The sequence below is a fragment of the Saimiri boliviensis genome, chromosome 1 (genome assembly GCF_048565385.1).
Source record: "Saimiri boliviensis isolate mSaiBol1 chromosome 1, mSaiBol1.pri, whole genome shotgun sequence".
NCBI classification, from domain to species: domain Eukaryota; kingdom Metazoa; phylum Chordata; class Mammalia; order Primates; family Cebidae; genus Saimiri; species Saimiri boliviensis.
In genome coordinates, this window is record NC_133449.1 from 236,598,793 (window position 1) to 236,620,579 (window position 21,787).

The window sequence follows — 21,787 nt, forward strand, 5'->3', positions numbered from 1 at the left end:
AAAAAAAAAAAAGGGAAGGTTTGTTAGGTCATGTTGAATGGCCTTGATTTTTTTTTTCAGTAAAGTTGGCGGGGGCAAGGTCATTCTATAGACTGAGAGGATCCAGAAGGGGATGGAGCTAGAGGACAATGGAATGTGCAACAAGCTATTGGAACAAATTAGAGAGTGAGTGACCCAAATACCCAATACGTTCATCTGGGTGAGGAGAACCAGTATGCGTGAAGGCACGATGTTCCCTGTTACCACTGACACCATGGATGGAAAATAATAGCTACCTACACAAATGGTCGTAGCTGGAAACCCTGGGAGGCAGGCCAGCAGGCTTCCACCCTGACTGCATGTTCTAGTTCCATGACATAATCTATTTCTTTTGAAGATCACTAGGAACCTTGGGCTGAGAAGAAATGGCATAATCTGCCACTTACATGTGTGATGAGCAATGTGGAAAATATGGAAGGGGTTTTCAATCTCTCTAGGAATCCTTAACATGAACAATTTAAGATGCAGTTACTAACAAGCACTGCTCCAGGTCATGTAAATGATGTCAATACCCTCTTCATATAAGCCAGTGTGAAATCAACCCTTAATTCCCATGTTCTGTAGGTAGGTCCTATATCAAGCTACATAAAGACAATGTCATTTTATGGCAAACATTCTCAAATGGGTAGGAAATGACTAGACTGGAACTTAGGAGACCTGGGTTCCATTCCAGCTCTGCCACTATCTCACTGTAGCTCCTCACTTGCCTACTGATTGACTTGCTTAGGATCAGAAAGATAGTAACCACTCATTTGTAAAGCTAGAAAACTGGATTAGATGCTTTCTAATTCTTTCCAGCTCGAGCATTCTATGATTCTGTGGTTTCCAGTCCATGAAATCACCTAGATTTTCTCCTGTGAGTGCCACACAAGTTGGACACTAGGGGTCACATTTAGATAACCACTCATGATCACATCTGTCTGAATCTCCTAAACATGCTTCATTTTCTTCAACAGAAGGCTCTTAGCTAGAGGATGATTGGCCTAGTTTCTCAATACAAAGTCCTTAGATGGGATCATGTTATCTCCCTTTCTGGCTGGTTGAGAATTCTAGGGGAAAGTGAGTAACAGGTTTCTCTGACTCAGAGGCTTTCAGTTTGGGTTAAGGCTATTTTCCTTCTCTCACACATGACCTCAAATTAGGTCAATGTTTCACTCATGGGGGAGATAAATTCTTCTTGATGCTTTCATAGATTTCCTCCACTAATGCTCCTTGGCTAGATGGGTAGTGTCCCCATCCCGATCGCATTATAAAAAAATCAGAGTTGCCTTCAGGGAAAACCATTTTTGATAGCTCCTCATTGAACGATTAGTATTTCTTCCACAATCTATTTCATAGCAAAATGAACAGTACTCTTTCATGATCTATTTCGTGGTTTATGTTGCTTTCAGAGGAAGTCAGCCAGAGAGATGGGCTTCTTCTCCAGTCTCTTTGCCAGAAGATCTCTGCAAACTTTCCTGACCATGTTTTAATTAGGGCATTCATTTGTCTAACCTAAGCCCAATTTTCCTCATTTTAGTGGTCAATTCTGAGAGAAATTAAAATGATTAGCCATCCTGGGAGGGATAATGTTATAAATAACTTTCCCGAACGTCATAGTCATGATTCCCTTCAACTTTATGGATTTGCAGTTTCCCAAGGGTCTTTACATGTATTATTTCCTTTGAGTATTACTTGTGGTGTTCCTTTCCCTTTCCCCACATATCTCCTTTGCTAAAAAATAAAGCCCAAGAGGGGCACAGGAAGGAAGGCACAGCAGAGAAGGCAGTGCCCTAGAGAAGTGGGTGAGACACTGATTGTGTCAACCTGGATTGTAGTCCTGTTCTGTTTCTTACCAGCTATGTGTCTTTTGGCAAGTTACACCAGCTCTCTGAGCCTGGATTTCCTCCCCTGAAAAGTATGGGTATGAATGCCCACTATACCTAGCTGCACTGCATTAGTAGGAAGATGGCCATTTCTCACTTTCCTGTAACCAATCTGCTACACTCATCTTCCTGGGTGAGAGTTTACAAGAAATGCAAGTCAAAGATGTAGTGTTTGCTTTTAGGCAGAGTTACCGTCCTGGGTGACTTCCCTCCTTACAGTGTCTCCAACTCTGAGCTATCTGGACAACCTGGAAGAAAATCAAAAGGATTCATTGCTTCCTTGCTCTAAGCCTAGAGATAACTAGGAGAATAGGGTTCTCTGCTTCCTCTCTCTGGGTAGTATTTTCAAAAGCACAAAAGATAGTCTTTCCTTTCCTGTCCTGGCTTTACCCCCCAGGAGCTCCTATGCCTCCACCTGAAACCATTTCCCTGCTCCAAATCCCTCCCATCAAAGGACTCCCAGGTGGCAAGTCCTCCCAGGTGGGAGGTTTGGGCTCCACCACCCAGTGAAACTTCCCAGGTGGGAGGTTTGGGCTCCACCACCCAGTGAAACTTCCCAGGTGGGAGGTTTGGGCTCCTCCACCCGGTGAAACTTCCCAGGTGGGAGGTTTGGGCTCCACGATGGATCAAGGTCTGCACGCCCTTTGCTTTCCCACTGATGCTTCACTCCCGCTGCAGTTTTGCAGTAACTCTTCCAGGGCCAGAAGTTGTTCCATTTCCTCCAGATCTTTTCTAGACTTAGAATATCCTCTTATACAGCAAAACATGGTGGAGCATTGGCCTGAGAGTCAGAAAGATTTGCCTTTGAATCCAAGCTTTCCAGGTGACTAGTTGGTCAAGTTTTTTTTTTTAACTTCACTGCACTTCAGTTTCCTGTCCATGCAGGACATGGCACAGTGTGGAACTTCAGGATGCTGAGTGGACTTTTTATGCTGTTCTTGTACTGTGGCTAAGCCAAAGCTAAGTGTCATAGGCACTAAGCACTCTGCACTCCAAATTCAATGAATAGCCAGTGTGCTTGGGAGGAAAGGGGAGATCTGGAAGGGTTTGGAAATGGATCCCTGTGTTCACACAAAGGAGCTCTTAGGATAGTGGAAGGGCAGGAGCTAAGGGGCTGCCAAGTGGCCTGTGAGTTACGTGATGGGATGCCCAACCCGGCAGAAGAATCACACTGTGTGTCTTCTGAGGATCCAAAGGGAGATGCAGATGTCCCTTGGACAAAGGGGTTCAGCAATGAAGGGGCTGGAGGGAAGCTGAACATCATCCTAGGAAAACTTTGAGCCCCATCTGTGAATAGATCACCCATCACTAGAGGCCACCAGAAGTAGGCAAGAGTTTGGCTCAGAGTCTGAAAGGTGAAGAAGGAGAAGGTTCAAAGACAGAAAGGAAAACAGTGTGAAGAGAGGGATTCATTTATTCTCCCACAGCGAGGAGAAGGGGAAAGTGGAGGGCAGAAATGAGATTGGAATGAAGTTTTAAAATAAGCGAGATTGAGTTTAAATATCAAAATGAGACAATTTCAATGACTGTAAGTGATTAGAGTGTTCCAGAAGCTGGCCAAAAGGTATCTGTGGCCACCCACCCAATGGGAAAGAAATATCAAGAAAGACTATTTGGGAGTCAATAATTAGGCAAATAAAACATATTAAGTATGTATACCCCAGTGAGCTTTGACTAATCCTTGGTAATCCAGTTATATCAATAATTGGCAGTTTACTGTGTTGGTAGCTCTTCAGTCCTTTCTAGCTGCTGTTTTCCTCACCATTGAGGGATTCTCTTACCTAGAACATGTTTTCATTATTAAACTTTCTGTTTGGTTATCTTTCAAATCTGCCTGCTCTATTCTTTAAAATGCCTCATCTTGTCTAATGAGTCCTATTCCTTCCTCATCTTGATGAACATTTAAAATGTATTTATTTTAAACCCACTTTCAGATCTGTAGACTCATTCCCATCCCTCTCTTCTCATTCTCTCTTAAAGCTTCTCCAATCAAGCTTTCGACCCTATCACTCCTCAGTGGTGGCCATAGTTGAGGCCGCCCGTCTTGCAGCTTAATACTAGATCTATATGTCGAAAGGCCTGCATTTCTGTCATCTGGACCCCTCCTTTAAACTCCAGACTCATGTATCCAATTGCCCATCCAGCATCTTACTCAAATGTTTGTTGAGTATCCAAATGTAACAGATCCAAAACAGAACCCCTGAGTTTACTTCTTTCTCCCCTCAACTGCTCCCATCACAGCCTCCCTTATTTTAGTTGGTGGAAATTCTATTCTTCTGGTTGCCCAGGCCAAGGGCTTTGGAGTCATCCTGGACTCTTCACTCTCACATCTAATTTATTAGCAAATTCTATCAGCTTGACCTTCAAAATATATCTAAAATGTGTCCAGTTCTCATTACCTCTGTTATTTACCACTCTGGTTCATGTTACCCTTCCTGCCCATCTAGATTATCTTAATTGTTTCTTACTGGCCTCCCTGACTTCATCCTGGACCTTGTAATGGTTTTGTGTCAACTTGGCATGGCTAGAGTGTCCAGTTATTTGGTTAAATATGTCTAGATGTTGCTATGAAAGTACTTTTTAGATGTGATTAACATTTAAATCAGTAGACTCTGAGTAAAGCAGATTACCCTTCCTCACGTAGGCAAGCCTCATCCAATGAATTGAAGATCTTAAGAGTGAAGACTGAGGTTTCCTGGAAAAGAAGGGATTCTACCTCTGGATTGCAACATATGGTTACCACATATACAAATGTAGGAGTTTCAGCATATACATGTGGTGTTAAGTCTCAAAACTGGTGGCCTCAACTATCGCCATTGTGGAGGAAGACCCGATGGGGTCAAAAGCTTGACTGAAGGGGCTTCAAGAGAGAACGAGAAGAACGGGTGGTAATGAGAAATTCTGCCTGACTTGCCAGCCTTTGAACTCAAAACAGTAACATCAGCTCTTACCAGAATCTCAAGCCTGCTGACTGGCTCTAGGGATTTTGCACTTGCTAGCACCCCAAGTCGTATGAGGCAATTCTTTACATCTCAGTCTCTCTTGCTCTCATGTTATTTATTCTATTCGTTCTGTTTCTCTAGAGAACCCTAACTCCTGCAACAGTTCTCCTCATACAGCAGTCAGGGGGAGTGCCTTAAAATGACAGTCACTGCATAATTCCCTCATAAAAAACGAACAAACAACAAACAAAAAACCCCTGCTCTGCTGGCCTCTCATTTCAAATAGAGCAAGAATCCAGGTATTTACAATGGCTTGCAAGGCTCTGTGTCATCTGGCTTATCCATTCCTTTCATATATATATACACGTACATATATTTTATTGCACTTTGGGTTCTGGGGTACATGTGCAGAACATGCAGGATTACTGCATAGGTACATACTGGCAATGTGGTTTGCTGACTCCATCCCCCCGTCACCTACATCTGGCATTTGTCCCCATGTTATCCCTCCCCATCCTCCCCAACCCTGCTGTCCTGCCCCTATTCCTCCCCAACAGACCCCAGTGTGTGATGCTCCCCTCCCTGTGCCCATGTGTTCTCATTGTTTAACACCCACCTATGAGTGAGAACATGTGGTATTTGATTTTCTGTTCTTGTGTCACTTTGCTGAGAATGATGTTTTCCAGATTCATCCATGCCCCTAAAAAGGACATGAACTCATCATTTTTTATGGCTGCATAGTATTTCATGGTGTATATGTACCACATTTTCCTCGTCCAGTCTATCATCAATGGGCATTTGGGTTGGTTCCAGGTCTTTACTATTGCAAACAGTGCCGAATGAACATAAGTGTGCATTGTCTTTATAATAGAATGATTTATAATCCTTTGGATATATATCCAGTAATGAGATTGCTGGGTCAAATGGAATTTCTATTTCTAGGTCCTTGAGGAATCGCCACACTGTCTTCCACAGTGGTTGAACTAATTTACACTCCCACCAACAGTGTAAAAGTGTTCCTATTTCTCCACATCCTCTCCAGCATCTGATGTCTCCGGATTTTTTAATGATCGCCATTCTAACTGGCATGAAATGGTATCTCAATGTGGTCTTGATTTGCATTTCTCTAGTGACCAGTGATGATGAGCATTTTTCATATGTTTGCTGGCCTCACGTATGTCTTCCTTTGTAAAGTGTCTGTTCATATCCTTCACCCACTTTTGAATGGATTTGTTTGCTTTTTCTTGTAAATCTGTTTTAGTTCTTTGTAGATTCTGGATATTAGCCCTTTGTCTAATGAGTAAATTGCAAAAAATTTTTTCCCATTCTGTTGGTTGCCCATTCACTCTAATGATTGTTTCTTTTGCTGTACAGAAGCTCTGGAGTTTAATTAGGTCCCATTTGTCTATTTTGGGTTTTGTTGCCATGCTTTTGGTGTTTTAGTCATGAAGTCCTTGCCTACACCTATATCCAGAACGGTTTTGCCTAGGTTTTCTTCTAGGGTTTTTTTTATGGTGTTAGGTCTTATGTTTAAGTCTTTAATCAATCTGGAGTTAATTTTGCTGTAAGGTGTCAGGAAGGGGTCCAGTTTCTGCTTTCTGCACATGTCTAGCCAGTTTTCCCAACACCATTTATTAAACAGGAAATCCTTTCCCCATTGCTTGTTTTTGTCAGGGGAAGAAGTCAAAACCCTGAATAGACCAATAATAAGAGCTGAAGTTGAGGCAGCAATTAATAGCCTACCAACCAAAAAAAAAAAAAAAAAAAAAAAAAAAAGCCCAGGTCCAGATGGGTTCACAGCCAAATTCTACCAGACATACAAAGAGGAGTTAGTACCACCACTTCTGAAATGATTGAAATGATTTCAAAGAACACAAAAAGAGGGACTCCTTCCCAGATCACTTTATGAGACCAACATCATCCTGATACCAAAACCTGGCAGGGACTCAACGAAAAAAGAAAACTTCAGGCCAATATCCGTGATGAACAAGATGCAAAAAGCTTTAATAAAATACTGGCAAACTGATTGCAACAGCACATCAAAAAGCTTATTCATCATGATTACGTAGGTTTCATCCTGAGGATGCAAGGCTGGTTCAACATATGCAAGTCTATAATCGTAATCCACCACATAAACAGAACCAAAGACAAAAACCACATGATTATCTCAATTGATGCAGAGAAGGCCTTTGACAAAATTCAACAGCCCTTTATGCTAAAAACCCGCAATAAACTAGGTATTGATGGAACATATCTCAAAATAATAAAAGTTATTTATGACAAACCAACAGCCAATATCATACTGAATGGGCAGAAACTGGAAGCATTCCCTTTGAAATCTGGCACTAGACAAGGATGCCCTCTCTCACCACTCCTGTTCAATATAGTATTGGAAGTTCTAGCCAGAGCAATCAGGCAAGAAAAAGAAATAAAAGGTATTCAATTAGGAAAGGAGGAAGTCAAATTGTCTCTATTCACAGAGGACGTGATTGTATATTTAGAAGACCCCCATTGTCTCAGCCCCAAATCTTCTGAAACTGATAAGCAACTTCAGCAAAGTCTCGGGATACAAAATCAATGTGCAGAAATCACAAGCATTCCTACACACCAATAACAGACTTAAAGAGAGCCAAATCAAGAACGAACTGCCATTCATAATCGCTACAAAGAGAATAAAATACCTAGGAATACAACTAACAAAGGATGTAAAGGACCTCTTCAAGGATAACTACAAACCACTGATCAAGGAAATAAGAGCAGACACAAACAGATGGAAAAACGTTCCATGCTCATGGTTAGGAAGAATCAATATTGTGAAAATGGCCATACTGCCCAAAGTAATTTATAGACTCAATGCTATCCCCATCAAGCTACCTATGACCCTCTTCACAGAACTGGAAAAAAAAAAAACACCTTAAACTTCACATGGCACCAAAAGAGAGCCCACCTAGCCAAGACAATTTTAAATAAAAAGAATAAAGCTGGAGGCATCACGCTACCTGACTTCAAACTATACTACAAGGCTATGGTAATCAAAACAGCATGGTACTGGTACCAAAACAGAAATATAGACCAATTGAACAGAACAGAGGCCTCAGAGGCAATGCCACACATCTACAACCATCTGATCTTTGACAAACTATTTCTTTTCTAATATTAATATTGTCTCCTTCCATTTTCCTTTCCAAGCCACTTCAAATTAGACAGTGTTGTAAGCATAGAGTGGGTAATATTATGGACACATGTGGATGGTACAAAGACAGGAAACAAATTATGTATCAGAGGCCTAATGGGAATTGGAATTGAGATCTAGAAAGTTGAGAATGGGGGCTACTCTTTCTATCTCACAGGACTTCATAGTCTCTCCTTGCCCTGCTTCCCCTCAGCCCCACCATGTGTGTTCTCTTCCCTGGTCCACTCTGCTCACTCTCTTGCAAATAGCTTCTAAATGGTTGAATGATGGATTGACTTTGGGTCCCCTAAGTACTTAATGAGTGCCTAATATGTGTCAGTTACTGATCTAGGCCCTGTGAAGAAGGTACTGAAGTATCTAGGCCCTGTGAAGAAACACTGATCTAAGCCCTGTGAAGAAAATACTGAAGAAAACCAACAAAATTGATTGTCTAGAGCTTATGTTCCAGGATGTCTGAGTAAGTAGAGGGTGTAGAAGTTGGAGGGGAGGGAATAAAATAAACAAAATAAATATGCAAGCTATACATGTATCACATTGTTATTAAAAAGTATTTCAAAAAAATAAAGCAGGGAACAGGAACTGAGAACATTGGAGAGGTGCCATATTCATCAAAGTGGGAGGGAAGGTGTCATTGAAATGACCCATAAAAAAAAGTCTGTATGAAGTGAGGAAACAAGCAAGGAGAATAGGGTGGCTGGGGAGAGTATAAGGAGTGAGGTCAGATTGCTGAGTGGTAGAGAGTGGGTTAGGAAGGGCCCTGAAGGACATAAAGTTTCTGGCTTTTATGTTGAGTGATATGGGGAATTCTTGGAGGGTCTTGATCAGAGGAAATCCATTGTGTGACTCACATTTTAACAAGATCACTCTGGATACTGTGTTGAGAATAGATGGTAGGGAGACAAGGGCAGAAGGAGGGAGTCCGCTGAGAATGATAGGGGCAGCTTGGACCAGAGTGGAAGCAGTGGTAGCCTTCCACTATTCTGGTGTGGGCTGGAGTGGATTCTTTGTAAAGGGTTTGTGGAATAGATAAGGGCAAGACCAACACATGACCAAAATATGATTAAGATCCTCTTTGAATAACCCTCCAGGTGGCTGACACACTGTCTGTGAACAGATGATCATCAAATTTCATCACTAAAAGTTCATTTTTCACCCACTGTCCCGACTCCCTGGGGGCATTAGACATCACTTGCTCTACATAAGGAAACTGAATTTTAACAGAATTTGTTCAGTGAATTATTTAATTAGAAAGGAGCCTTAGCATCTTTCACTGGCTTTTATCTCTATTCTGAAATTAGTTGATAACTCCTTCCAGGAGACCTACGGCCATCCTGTTGATAAGAAACAGATCACACTTGCCCTGATGGGATGCCAGAGAAGGACTGTTGCAAGGTACTCGCCACTCACAGACCTCTCCATTTATCTCGTTGATGCAAAGGACCCCGAGGTAATTTTTAAAAACTTTTTTCCATCTTATCTGCAGAAGATAAATAAAATGAATTGAAATGTTGGAAAACTTATTAAGATAATGTGAGGATTATAGTAAGTGGAAAAGTGAGATAACCTCTGGGAATTTCACTTTGGAGTATTCGTCTATCCATTTAATTCACTGTGCCTCTTCCTTTTGTGAACAGTAGGTCTCTTCTGGGAACAGAACAGAGGGAGGAAGATACCTTCCCTGAAGCCCAGATGTTCCAGAAACCTGTGCCTCATTCACAAAGTCACCCCCAAAATGCCCTAGAGTTTGGAGTTTTGGAGAAGGGGGAAGACAGCCTGAGTAAGTGCCTGGGAACCAAGTTGGGTCCTGCTTTAGCATCGCATGCCAGCGATGCTGGCACGGATGGAGAGTGGCCTGCCCATCTTTTCCATGGTGCCTGCAACCCATTTAGGATGAAAGATCAGAAAGTTCTCTCCATGCCACTGCTTCGGAAACACGTGAGTATTAATATTTGGTGTCTAAAAGGCCATGGTGAGTTTTCACTGGTTTTATCTTACTCGTGATTATAAAGTCAAAAGGATACATATTCCCATGGGAATCAATTAAGGCATATTCATTTTGAATGAAATAGAATTATAAGTTTTAAAGATAGAGAACTTTCCTGAACTGAAACTTGAATCAAAAAAAAAAAAAAAAAAAAAAAAAAAAAAAAAAAAAAACCCTTAGGTAGGGCGCGGTGGCTCACGCCTGTAATCCCAGCACTTTGGGAGGCCGAGGCGGATGGATCATGAGGTCAAGAGATCGAGACCATCCTGGTCAACATGGTGAAACCCCATCTCTACTAAAAATACAAAAAATTAGCTGGGCATGGTGGTGCGTGCCTGTAATCCCAGCTACTCAGGAGGCTGAGGCAGGAGAATTGCCTGAACCCAGGAGGCAGAGATTGCAGTGAGCCGAGATCGCGCCATTGCACTCCAGCCCGGGTAACAAGAGCGAAACTCTGTCTCAAAAAAACAAAAACAAAAACAAAAAAACCCTCAATTACCTTGGAACTAAACACAGGCCCTGAAGATATAACAAGGAGTTTCAGGCTGCCACAGGCTGACTGTGGAGTATGGGGCTGCCTGCCCTGTCTCTGGTGTCTGCTGACAGAGAGGCTACTCGGCTCCTCTCTGGTCTCTAAGTGGGCTAGCTGAGATGTCAGTTTCTTCCTCAGTGACAGCTTGGGTATAGTAAGTGTAAACTGATGATCAGCTGAGCTGAAGGGACTCTGTCCATAGCGGAGTGTTCTACAAGAAGAGATGTCAAACCTAAGTTCTGAAATGACTATGAAAAGAGTATTGGAAACCACTGGGACAACTGTGATCACAACTGGTGGTAGCATCTAGTTTGGGAGAGAAAGACGGAAAGTAGGGAGGTATATTTGTCAGGATTCTCTAGAGGGACCGAACTAATAGGATATATGTATATATGAGAGGGAGTTTATTAAGGAATATTGACTCACATGATCACAAGGTCAAGTCCCATGATAGGCTGTCTCCAAGTTGAGGAGCAAGGAAGCCAGTGGTGGATCAGTCCGAATCCTGAGCCCTCAAAAGTAGGGAAGCCTACAATGCAGCCTTCAGTCTGTGGTCAAAGGCCCGAGAGGCTCTGGGTTAGTCCAGGAGTCCAGAAGCTGAATAACTTGATGTTTGAGGGCAGGAAGCATCTAGCACAGGAGAAAGATGGAGGTTGGAAGACTCAGACGTCTGTTCTTTCCACATTCTTCTGCTTGCTTTTTATTCTAGCTATGCTGGCAGCTGATTAGATGGTGCCCACCCAAATTGAGGCTGGCTCTGCCTCTCCGGTTCACTGACTCAAATGTGAATCTCCTTTGGCAACACCTTCACAGACACACCCAGGAACAATACTTCGCATCCTTTAATCCAATCAAATTGACACTCAATATTAACCATCACAGAAGGAGAACTTCAGGCTGAGTCAAGACACTGTGGCCCCAACCCCAGCCTCCCATTTTGGGTTGAATAACCAGACTGAGCCTAAAAAAGAGGAACAGAATTGACTTTCTCCCAAACAGCCTACAGTGGGTTAGAAGGCAGTGGTTTCACATTGAGTGCCTAGGCTTGATATCAAATTGTTCATGCACTTGCCATGATGGGCAGGGGGTAGGGGGTGGGTGGAGAAAGCAAGGGAGAGAGAAATTTCCTTTCCTTGAAGAATGGCAAAATACACCTCTTGTTCTGAGGGCCATATCATGAAGGGTATCTGATCTCCTCCTCCTGTGAGGAACTGGAATGTCCTAAGGCAGCTGTGGCTTCTGGAGCCGAACTTTCTGGCACTGTGTGAGAGCTGGATGGCTAAGTCTGGGGCCAGAAAAGTCCATCTGGACAAGTGGAGAGCAAGCAGGTCTGAGACACATGTGGGAGCAAGCTGGGCATGTCCCAAAGGCAGAGGAGGCAAGAGCAGATGTACATGAGCAGGCAGATGAAGCTGGCGCCCAAGCAGCAGGCTGAGGCTGTGGCTGGGCTTTGCATGCTCCTGAGAGTCCAGTTAGAGACCAGCGAGCAAATCCACGGTGAACTCTTATTCTTTAAGCAGCAGGATGAGGGATTAAACATAAAGCATCAAGGTCTGAGTGTCTCTTTATCCTGACCTCAGGAAAGAGAGGCAAGTACCGTGTTTCTAAAAGTCCGAGAAGTCTTCACATGACAGCCTATACCAAAAGGACTCAAGTGCACATGCACTGCACACATGCACGTGTACACACCACATGTGTGCCCACACACAACCCTCTGGAAGAGGAAGTAAAGAGATTTTATGTTTTCAGCCCCACCTAGAGGAGACTTAAACTAAGTAGTCTTTCTGTGGACTTAGTGGTGGATAGAGAGTGGGTCTGGGAACACCGAGGCTGAGGTGGCTGCACCCATCGGGTGGAGCTGAGGGAATTCCCTGAGACTGGGAAGATGGAGCAGAAGCAGATGGCAGATGGCAGCAGGTGAGAGAAGACTGGGTATCTCCTGAATCACCAGATCCAGCCAATCTTCCTTCCCTTAGGGACACCTCCAGATCCCATTCCAAATGAACTGTCTGTGACCTTTCATCTCAATTCAGAATTTGAGAAATTTAGCCATGATCTTAGGAACACGGAGACTTAAAATAATCTTTTCTAACCACCCCTTTATTCAGACTTTGCAAGTTCTGCTTTTGCATCCAGTGTCAAGACCCAAAAACCATTTTAAAAGGGAGCCATCCTTTGAAATTAAACTTTTAAAATAATCATCAAAGACAGATTTCAGGATTGACATAAAATATAGCCACAAGAAAGCTGAACTTCCAGTGTCTAACATTTTCAAAGTTTCCTTCCTCCTCATATACCCCTGTTCCTGTGTAGTTCAGAACTAGTTTACAGTAAATTATAGATTGTTTTCAGCAATATGTCTTAACATTTGGAAGCCTTCAAACTCTCCAATAACTAACTTCTATGTTCTCTCTGCTATTAATATGTAGAAAGGGAAGTTTTACCTGATGTTGTTTGAGTCCTCACAATAAAAACAGTGATCTGAATTAGCTGAAGTGGAAAACTAGATGTTAGTTGATTTCAAAACAAGGTTTCTACTTTGTATTCCCATTTTTCACATGGGATCATATGCCTTGTGAAGTTGAACTCAAAAAGAAAATCCCTGCCCACTGGATTAATGCTAGAAGAGAATCTATAGCATAGCAACTTCTTGGACATCACTTTTTTAGCCACTGAACTTGGAATAATTATTTCTAAGTTTATTTATTAAGTCTATACCTCAGTTTCTGAAAAAGATCTGAGGCGGCCCCTTCGAATACCAATAAGCATTTATTTTCATCTCTCAAATAAAAAAATAATTCACAATGGTACTGATATGTCTGCATTTAAAAAAACTTTTAAATAATTTTAGCAAAATCTAAAAAATATGTATTTTATATTATTGTAAATAATCAACCATTATTTGGTATATTACAGTTTTCCTAAATAATGTAATTCTATAGAATTTGAAATTTACAATTTTGGACTTCATATGAACAAGTTGATCACATGGTTCAGTTCTATGAAAGCCAGCCAGAAAACCCAAACTCACCAATCCTTCCCCCATTGTCTGGGACCAGCAGCAGGTGCCGTATTAATTCTTACTTCTTGGCATCAAGTATCTAGGAAAATCTTACCAATTCTCCTTTTACTCAGTTGCCTAGCAGTGATTCTTCTTTAATTGGAACTCCATCTTTGCCTTCTCAGTAAGTTCGCTTTCTTTCTCATTCCTTTTTTTTTTTCTTTTTGTGACTTCCTCAAACTTACCCTTACCCTGCTATGTCTTCCTGTGTGATTATTTCACTGTGAAGTTTCATCACAGTTTTTTACTGCAGCTTCCAAGGTCATTTGAAGTCTGTGTGCTCAGAGTCTGTGTGCTCACTCTGCTATGTTGGAGTGAAGGTAGAAATTATCATTCATTCTATATTGGCTTTTCTCAAACTATATTCTACAGAATAACAGTTCTTCCAGATGTTAATGTTTATTATGAAAGGTCCCATGACTAATGTGGCTTGGGAAATGCTGGTGAATCATTACACACATTAGCATTAAAAAACCCCCAAGAAGTCCTATGAAAAAGAAAATGGCTTAATTTTATTTAATCCAGTATTTCTCAAATTTATTTGCTACAAGACTCCACCATCATCACCACCACTTTCATGAAATACAGTTTGAGACACACATATTCATGGATCTTACAGACTAATAGAGTAGACAATCATTATCCAGAGGACACAGATAAGGATATATCTACAAACTGATTTAATTACTATTGAGGAAGAAATGACAGTTCTGTGAAAACATGTAACAAAACACACAATCATTGTAGAAGACAGCGTGGTCATTCCTCAAGGATCTAGAGCCAGAAATACCATTTGACCCAGCAATCCCATTACTGGGTATATACCCAAAGGATTATAAATTATTCTGCTATAAAGACACATGCACACGTATGTTTATTACAGCACCATTTACAATAGCAAAGGCCTGGAACCAACCCAAATGCCCATCAATGATAGACTGGATAAAGAAAATATGGCACATATACACTATGGAAGACTACACAGCCATAAAAAAGGATGAGTTCATGTTCTTTGCAGAAACATGGATGAAGTTGGAAACCATCATTCTCAGCAAACTAACACAAGAACAGAAAACCAAACACTTCATGTTCTCACTCATAAGTGGAAGTTGAACAATGAGGACACATGGACACAGGGAGGGGAACATCACACATTAGGGCCTGTCAGCCGGTCGGAGCCTAGGGGAAGGATAGTGTTAGGAGAAATATCTAATATAGATTGCAGGTTGATGGGTAAATAAACCACCTTGGCACGTGTATACCTATGTAACAAACATGCACATTCTGCACATGTATTCCAGAACTTCAAGTTTATATATAAAGACTGTGACTTAGGCTAGGGATGGAGAAGATTTTCCCAATGATGCTACTCTTTTGCTGAGACCTGGGTGGTGAATAGGAGCTAGCTGCCTGCTAGGAGGAACCTTCCTCACTCGTACAGTTCATACCTATGTCTGAGTGGAGTGACTGGCTTCTAGGTCAGCTCAGAAGACAGGGACTGGGAGCAGAGATTTCACTCTCTGTGACATATGGCCATCCATTTTTGTTTCTGTTAACATTGAGATTTCTTTAGAGCAAAGGACAGAACAGAGATGCTACTAAAGCTTTTTAGAGAAACAAAAACCCTCAAAGGATCAGGAGACAGCTGGGATGTGGGAAGTGGTAGCTGGAGGGAATGAGGAGAGAGATACCAAATATAACACCCATTTTTGTAGCACGATGGTTATTTTTACAAATGATCGTATAAATTGTTCAACTGTGGTTTGTGAAATATAGACTGTCACTCATCAGTAGTATGGGATATTGTATACTACAAACCTCAAAACTGTAACATACTTCCCACCACACACTTGTTAATTAGATGGTGAAATTATCCACCTTTACCCATGAATGGACTAAAGTTAGTGTTTAAAGGACTGAGACCAGGTGCAGGAGACATTTACAGTTAGGGAAGCAATTGTGGGTTTATTTAAAGACCGTAAAGTTGAATCCTCTTTGCTTGATTTGATTTGACTTTTTTTTTTTTTTTAGATTTTTCAGGGAAGATGATATGAACATTTTACTCTCTCTGGCAGAGCAGTTACTTTTGAAAAATCTGACATTCACTTGCTTCTAGGCTCCTGTAAATTCAATACAGTACAGTAAACCAGACCTTAGTGCAGCATTAAACAGATGATGATGGCTTGTCAGAGGTGACACAGATCTTGATAAATGACCAACACAGAACTATTAATACACAATTTAGCATGGTAGACACTTGGCTTTGGAGGTCAGATGGTCAGAAATCTAGTGGGAAAAGACAGAGAGAGAAGAGAGAGAGAGAACACAAAGAAAATACTGAGACCTGGGAGTGTCAGTAGGATGGATTATCCCAAGAAAATAGGATCTTTGAAGGTTGAAGCTAGGAGAGGGACAAAGAAACCAGGAGCACTAGGAAGAGCCTGTTTATTGCTCACAAGCAGTAGTAAGCCTATTGAGCTCCTTGAGGTTTCAACCTGGCTCAGTAGTGTACATTCAGTTTGCTGCCATGGAAATTCCTCACCTGCTAGCAAATCCAGTACTACTAGATTGGTCCTGGGGGTTCAGGAAGCAGAGTCAGAAAAGAGCAACGTGTTGTGGTACCAGGGGCAACCCTTAGAAATGAGCTCTTCTGGCCCCATTTTGATCTTTGGGATGGGGTAATAAACAATTAACACCTAGCCATGAGCAGTGAAAACTATGTCCTGGGAAGGCCTCTCTATGGGTTTGCTCTGGGGGAAACACCACTAGTTTGTAGTGAAAGTTGAGAAACCTCTCTGTGATTTAACTGTCAATAGAATGCAGCCTTCAGAGTGCAGGTTCTGGAGTCACACAGACTGAACTTCACATCCTCACTCGGCCTCTTGGTTAATTGTTGTATCAGTCAGGTCCGTTCAGGAAAACAGAGCAATGCCAGGTAATAGGTGAGATTTAACACGGAGGACGAGTCGCAAATGGTTTGAAATAAGTGAAAATTTACATAAGAGACAGGAGGTACCCGAAGATTAGCAAAAGCCAGAAAGTGCTCCCATTCTTAGGCCTGGAGGGCTGGGGGCTGCCTAGTGGGAGGGAACTGGAAGAAAGTCTCTCTCATGGGATCTGGGACATGAAGAAGGTGCAACCCTTACCAGAGATGCTGCCAAGCACACACGTGGAAAAATATCCTGGCTTCTTCCTTCTTTCTACTCATAAGTTTCCCTCCAGCTACCCTCTTGGTGAACCAGAAGCCAGTTGGCAAGGGAGCCTAAAAAATAGACTTTGCTCAGCCAGCAAAGCAGAGGAAGGCAGGGAAATACATGTGAGTTCACACAGGCAAATGACCAGCCCATCTGTTCCATGATCCTGCTGCATGACATGCTGTAGCCTCAGTTTCCTCACTTGTAAGATGGGAATAGTGCTCCTACCTCATAGGGTCATTGAGAGGATTACATGAGCTAGCATATGTTTCAGTTAGGTCTTCTTGGTTGTAAAGAATAGTCTCACTCAAGAACCTCAAGTGACTGGAGTGAAGGGAGGAAGACAGTTAGAAAGAGATACATGAAACCAAGGAAATAGGAGTCCAAGCCCAGAGCTTCACAGTGGCTGAGAAGGAGCCAGAGGACCCATTCCAAGAGGGGCAGGAATTACTGCAGAGCTGGATCTCACGGACACTGAGGTCAGGAAGACCCTCCGTATCCAAAGCACTCCTCTTGATCTCAGTAGAGGGAGTTATAGAGTACTATTTTTCTCTTCTACACTAAGATGACCCCAAATCTTGCTCTGGGTCCGTTTCTACTTTTAGCTATCAGGCAGTTATCCTCCAGTCTAGTGTTATCCATTACTTATCCTCTAATCTAAAGCTTTTCTCCAAAGCTAATAAGTTTTTGATCTTAGAATTTCCGCTTCCCATGGCTTTGGCTTGATCATGATCCTTTTGCCTCCTCTCAAACTCAAGATCTTTCAGCTTTAGCTTCCACTGAAAATTTTTTACTTCCTCCGATATTTACCAATTAAATTTCATTGGAACAAGAATCCTATAGGGCCAGCTCTTTTTTATTTTGGTAGAACTTTTCTTTGGAGACCCTCTCACAGCAGGTATGGTGTGGTTGTTTTGGGAAGTGCCCAAGCTTGGTCCAATTATCAGTTTTGGAGGGAGTGGGGCAGGGCAAAGTGGCCCAAAATATGGCTGCCCCACACTGTTCTTTCAGAAGAGGCTGTGGATGGATAACTAAGAGCGTTTGTGCTCACCATCACCACCTCTGGGGTAGTTTGGTTCCCATAACTCCACAGGAGCTAGAATTCTAGGCCACTCCTGGTTCAGACCTCAGTAGTTTCACATTCCACCTGTTCTGATTCTAGTACTCAGAGATATTTATCTTATTTTAACACGGCCATGGCCATGGCTTTTGATTTTCCTTTTTCTTTTCTTTTCTTTTCTTTTCTTTTTTTTTTTTTTTTTTTTTTTTGAGACAGAGTTTAGTTCTTATTGCTTAGGCTGGAATGCAATGATGCAATCTCACCTTACTGCAAGCTCTGCCTCCCATGTTCAAGAGATTCTCCTGCCTCAGCCTCCAGAGTAGCTGGGATTACAGGTGCCCACCACTATGCCCAGCTAATTTTTGTATTTTTAGTAGAGACAAGGTTTCACCATGTTGGCCAGGATGGTCTAGATCTCTTGACCTCGTGAGCCACCCACCTTGGCCTCCCAAAGTGCTGGGATTACAGGTGTGAGCCACTGCACCTGGCCTCTTTTTTTCTTTTTTATGTGTCACACCAATGACTGACTTTGAAACAAAACAAAGCCTCAATTTTTGAATTCACAACACCTTCTTGTCTGGAACTCATGTCAATAATTTCTAAAATTTATGACAAATACAAAGCTAGACATTAGCAAAATTAAGTTCTTATGATAAACTCTTTTTTTTTATGAAATGGAGTCTTGCTCTGTCACCAGGCTGGAGTGCAGTGGCACAATCTCAGCTCACTGCAAACTCCGCCTCCCGGGTTCAAGTGATTCTCCTGCCTCAGCCTCCCGAGTAGCTGCGACTACAGGTGCACACCACCAAGCCCAGCTAATTTTTGTATTTTTAGTAGAGACGGGGTTTCACCATGTTGGCCAGGATGGTCTCGATATCTTGACCTCATGATCCACCCGCCTCAGCCTCCCAAAGTGCTGGGATCACAGGCGTGAGCCACTGCGCCCGACCAGTCACTCCTTAAAAGAGTTTATCATGGACGTGGTAAATCAGAAAGAGATGATGAGTCAAAGTGAGTTGAATCTAGCCTGGAGGTGTGGAGGGTTCGCTGGGTAGTCAAGAGAGCTGGGCCCTCTTCTGAGTCCTGAGACTCTCTCACAGTGTGGCCCAGATGATTATTTTCAAAGTCCCTCTAACTCTAATAGTCATCATGTAGGTGTGGGTGAGGGTGGGAGATGGGGACAGACAGGACGTAGACCATGGTTCATTTGGCAGTGGAGGGAATAATTCAAGCTTAAAAATCAAACTGATGAAAACAGTGAAGAGAAAAAAGAACTTAATCTTTCTCCCCTTGAAAAGATCAAGAGTTTTTAGATCTGGTCTCATTAAAGTTTTTCTCTCTTTTCTCTCTCAATAAAAAATCATACTGTACTTTATGTTACTCATAATCCCTTGTGATGACTTTAATACTTTTCCAGACTCTGTGTAGCTACTGTTTTTTACATTTAAGACAGGAACTCTTTATTTAATGATCTTAAAAGTATTGGTAAGGACTCCACTAATGGCCACATTCTAGGAAACTGTGGAAGCTGTGACTGATGATTTTGTTCCTTTTCTGTTTATTCAGATCTATCCCTTTGCTTTTTCTTCCAGATAAAATTGCCAAGAGGAAATGCCTTCTTAGAGTCACAACTCTAAAAAGTTCACTCTTTATTCAAGATTTCTTGAGAGGTGCTATGTGTTGAAAGGTAGCACTGAGATAGACACTGGTGAGCAAGGAGAAAACAAGATAAATGGGATCCCGGTGTTCCTGGAACCTACAAGGGCGTGTGTGTGTGTGTGTGTGTGTGTGTGTGTGTGTGTGTGTGCATGCACATGTGTGTGTGTAGATGGCACAACCTGGGAAACAGAAAAGCAGAAAAATAAGTGAAATGATTATAAGACTATGTATTGTGATAAGAGTTATGAATTAGACAGATGTGAGATAGAGGAAATGGCAAGTAATTATGTGCCCTTCTGGGTGTGGGGAGGTGATTATGGTTTGGATCTGTGTTCCCACCCAAATCTCAGGTCGAATTGTAATCCCAGTGCTGGAGGTGAGGCCTAGTGGGAGGTGACTGGATCATGCGGGCGGGTTTCTGAGCAATAGTTTAGCACCACTCCCTCAGTACTGTCCTCACAATAGTGAGTTCTTATGAGATCTGGTGTTAAAAAAACGTGTGGCACCTCCTTCCCCGCTTCTCACCTCCTGCTCTCACCATGTGATATGCCTGCTTTCCCTTCATCTTCTGCCATGATTTTAAGTTTCCTGAGGCCTCCCCAGAAGCCAAGCAGATGCCAGCACCATGCTTCCTGTACTGCCTGCAGAACCCTAAGCCAATTACATCGCTTTTTCTTTATAAATTGCCCAGTCTCAAGTATTCCTTTATAGCAATGTGAGAGCAGATTAATATAGGAGAGGTGAGAGGCAAGGGGGTTGCTTTTGAGTGTGTAGCCAGAGAAGGCCTCTTTGCTAAGGGAAGCAGCTACACCAACAGTAGAGACCCGATTGGGTGGGTGAGAGTGACCAGCAGAAGGAATGACTGTGTCCTCAGAGCAACTGAGAAGATGCATGCACTAGTATCCTCTTCTCTACATACTAGAATACATGGAATTTTCATTTTTGAGATTTAATTTAGCTATCAAAAAGAATGTTCTAAGCTCACATATATGAAGCATTGGCAAGTCTCTTTAAGGCTAGTCTGGAACTGCTCAGCAGGCCCCACCTTCTTTAGCACAGGCTCCAGTGGAAGCAGGCTTAGTGTGTTGTGCCTTTCAGTGGTGAAGACCAGCCAGGGATGCTGTGTGCAAAGTTTGGGACTGAAAATCATCTCCACTTAAAAAAAAAAAAAAATCCTTCCGTCAGTAGGAGATTGAAGAGTGAGAAGTAGAATCAAATAATAATTGTTGTCTTTATTATTTTTATTAGATTATCTAATTTATGCCAGGCTCTTTCTAATTATTTTACATGTTTATTTTAAGCCCTGGTTCATCTGTATGAAATAGGAATTATTGTTATCCCAGTTTTATGGATAAAGACAATGAGGCCCAGAGAGCTTGCTGTGTTTGCCCAAGGCTCCAGAACACATTCCCTTAGCCTTAGACAACACCGCTTCAGAGGGGTTAGCTCCACATGAGAATTTCAGATAGCACAACATTAAGAAGTAAGAGGCAGAGGTTCTTTTTCTTTTTGGAGTTAAGGGAATGCAAATTCTCCATTCGAGAGTGAGATTTCTTGACTCCCGTTATCTCTAAATTAGAATCTCTGAGTGAAGAACTCAAGCATTTGTACTTTCAAACTACTGCCCAGTTGATTCTAAACACTGTTTGAGAAGCATGGTTGTGTGGGCATTCACAAGTATGGAGTCAAGAGAGCAGACTCTGAATTCCTTCAGTATTAATAATAATGAATAGTGACAATAATGCTATTTATTGAGTGCCTTCTCTGGGTTAGACGTTATATTAGCTGTTTCCATGTGTCATTATATTTAGTGTGTACAGCTCTACAAGGATTGTATGATTTTTTACATTTTACAAATGAGGATAAATCTAAACTCAGAGAGATAAGCAACTTGCCTAAAGTCATATACACAGAGAATTGCAGATCTGATGTTCAAATCTCATCTTCCTGTCCATGTTCCACAGCTTCATGCTTGGTATCCACAATTCAGTAGGCTCATTTTTAGATTACAAAGATCAACCTAAAATTTTCTATCTTGTCTCATTTCGAAATATAACCACATGAACAAACGACATTTTCCCAGGTATATGGTCTTTCACAACCTGCTTAGCCTCTCATTTTCTTAAGTACAAAATGAAAAAACTAGTGCCTACCTCCTGAGTTTGTTGTAAGGATTAAATGGGATACTCCATGTATAGCCTGGAAAGCACCTGGCATTTGGTAAGCACTCAAAATATGTAGCTGCTATCACTAGTAAC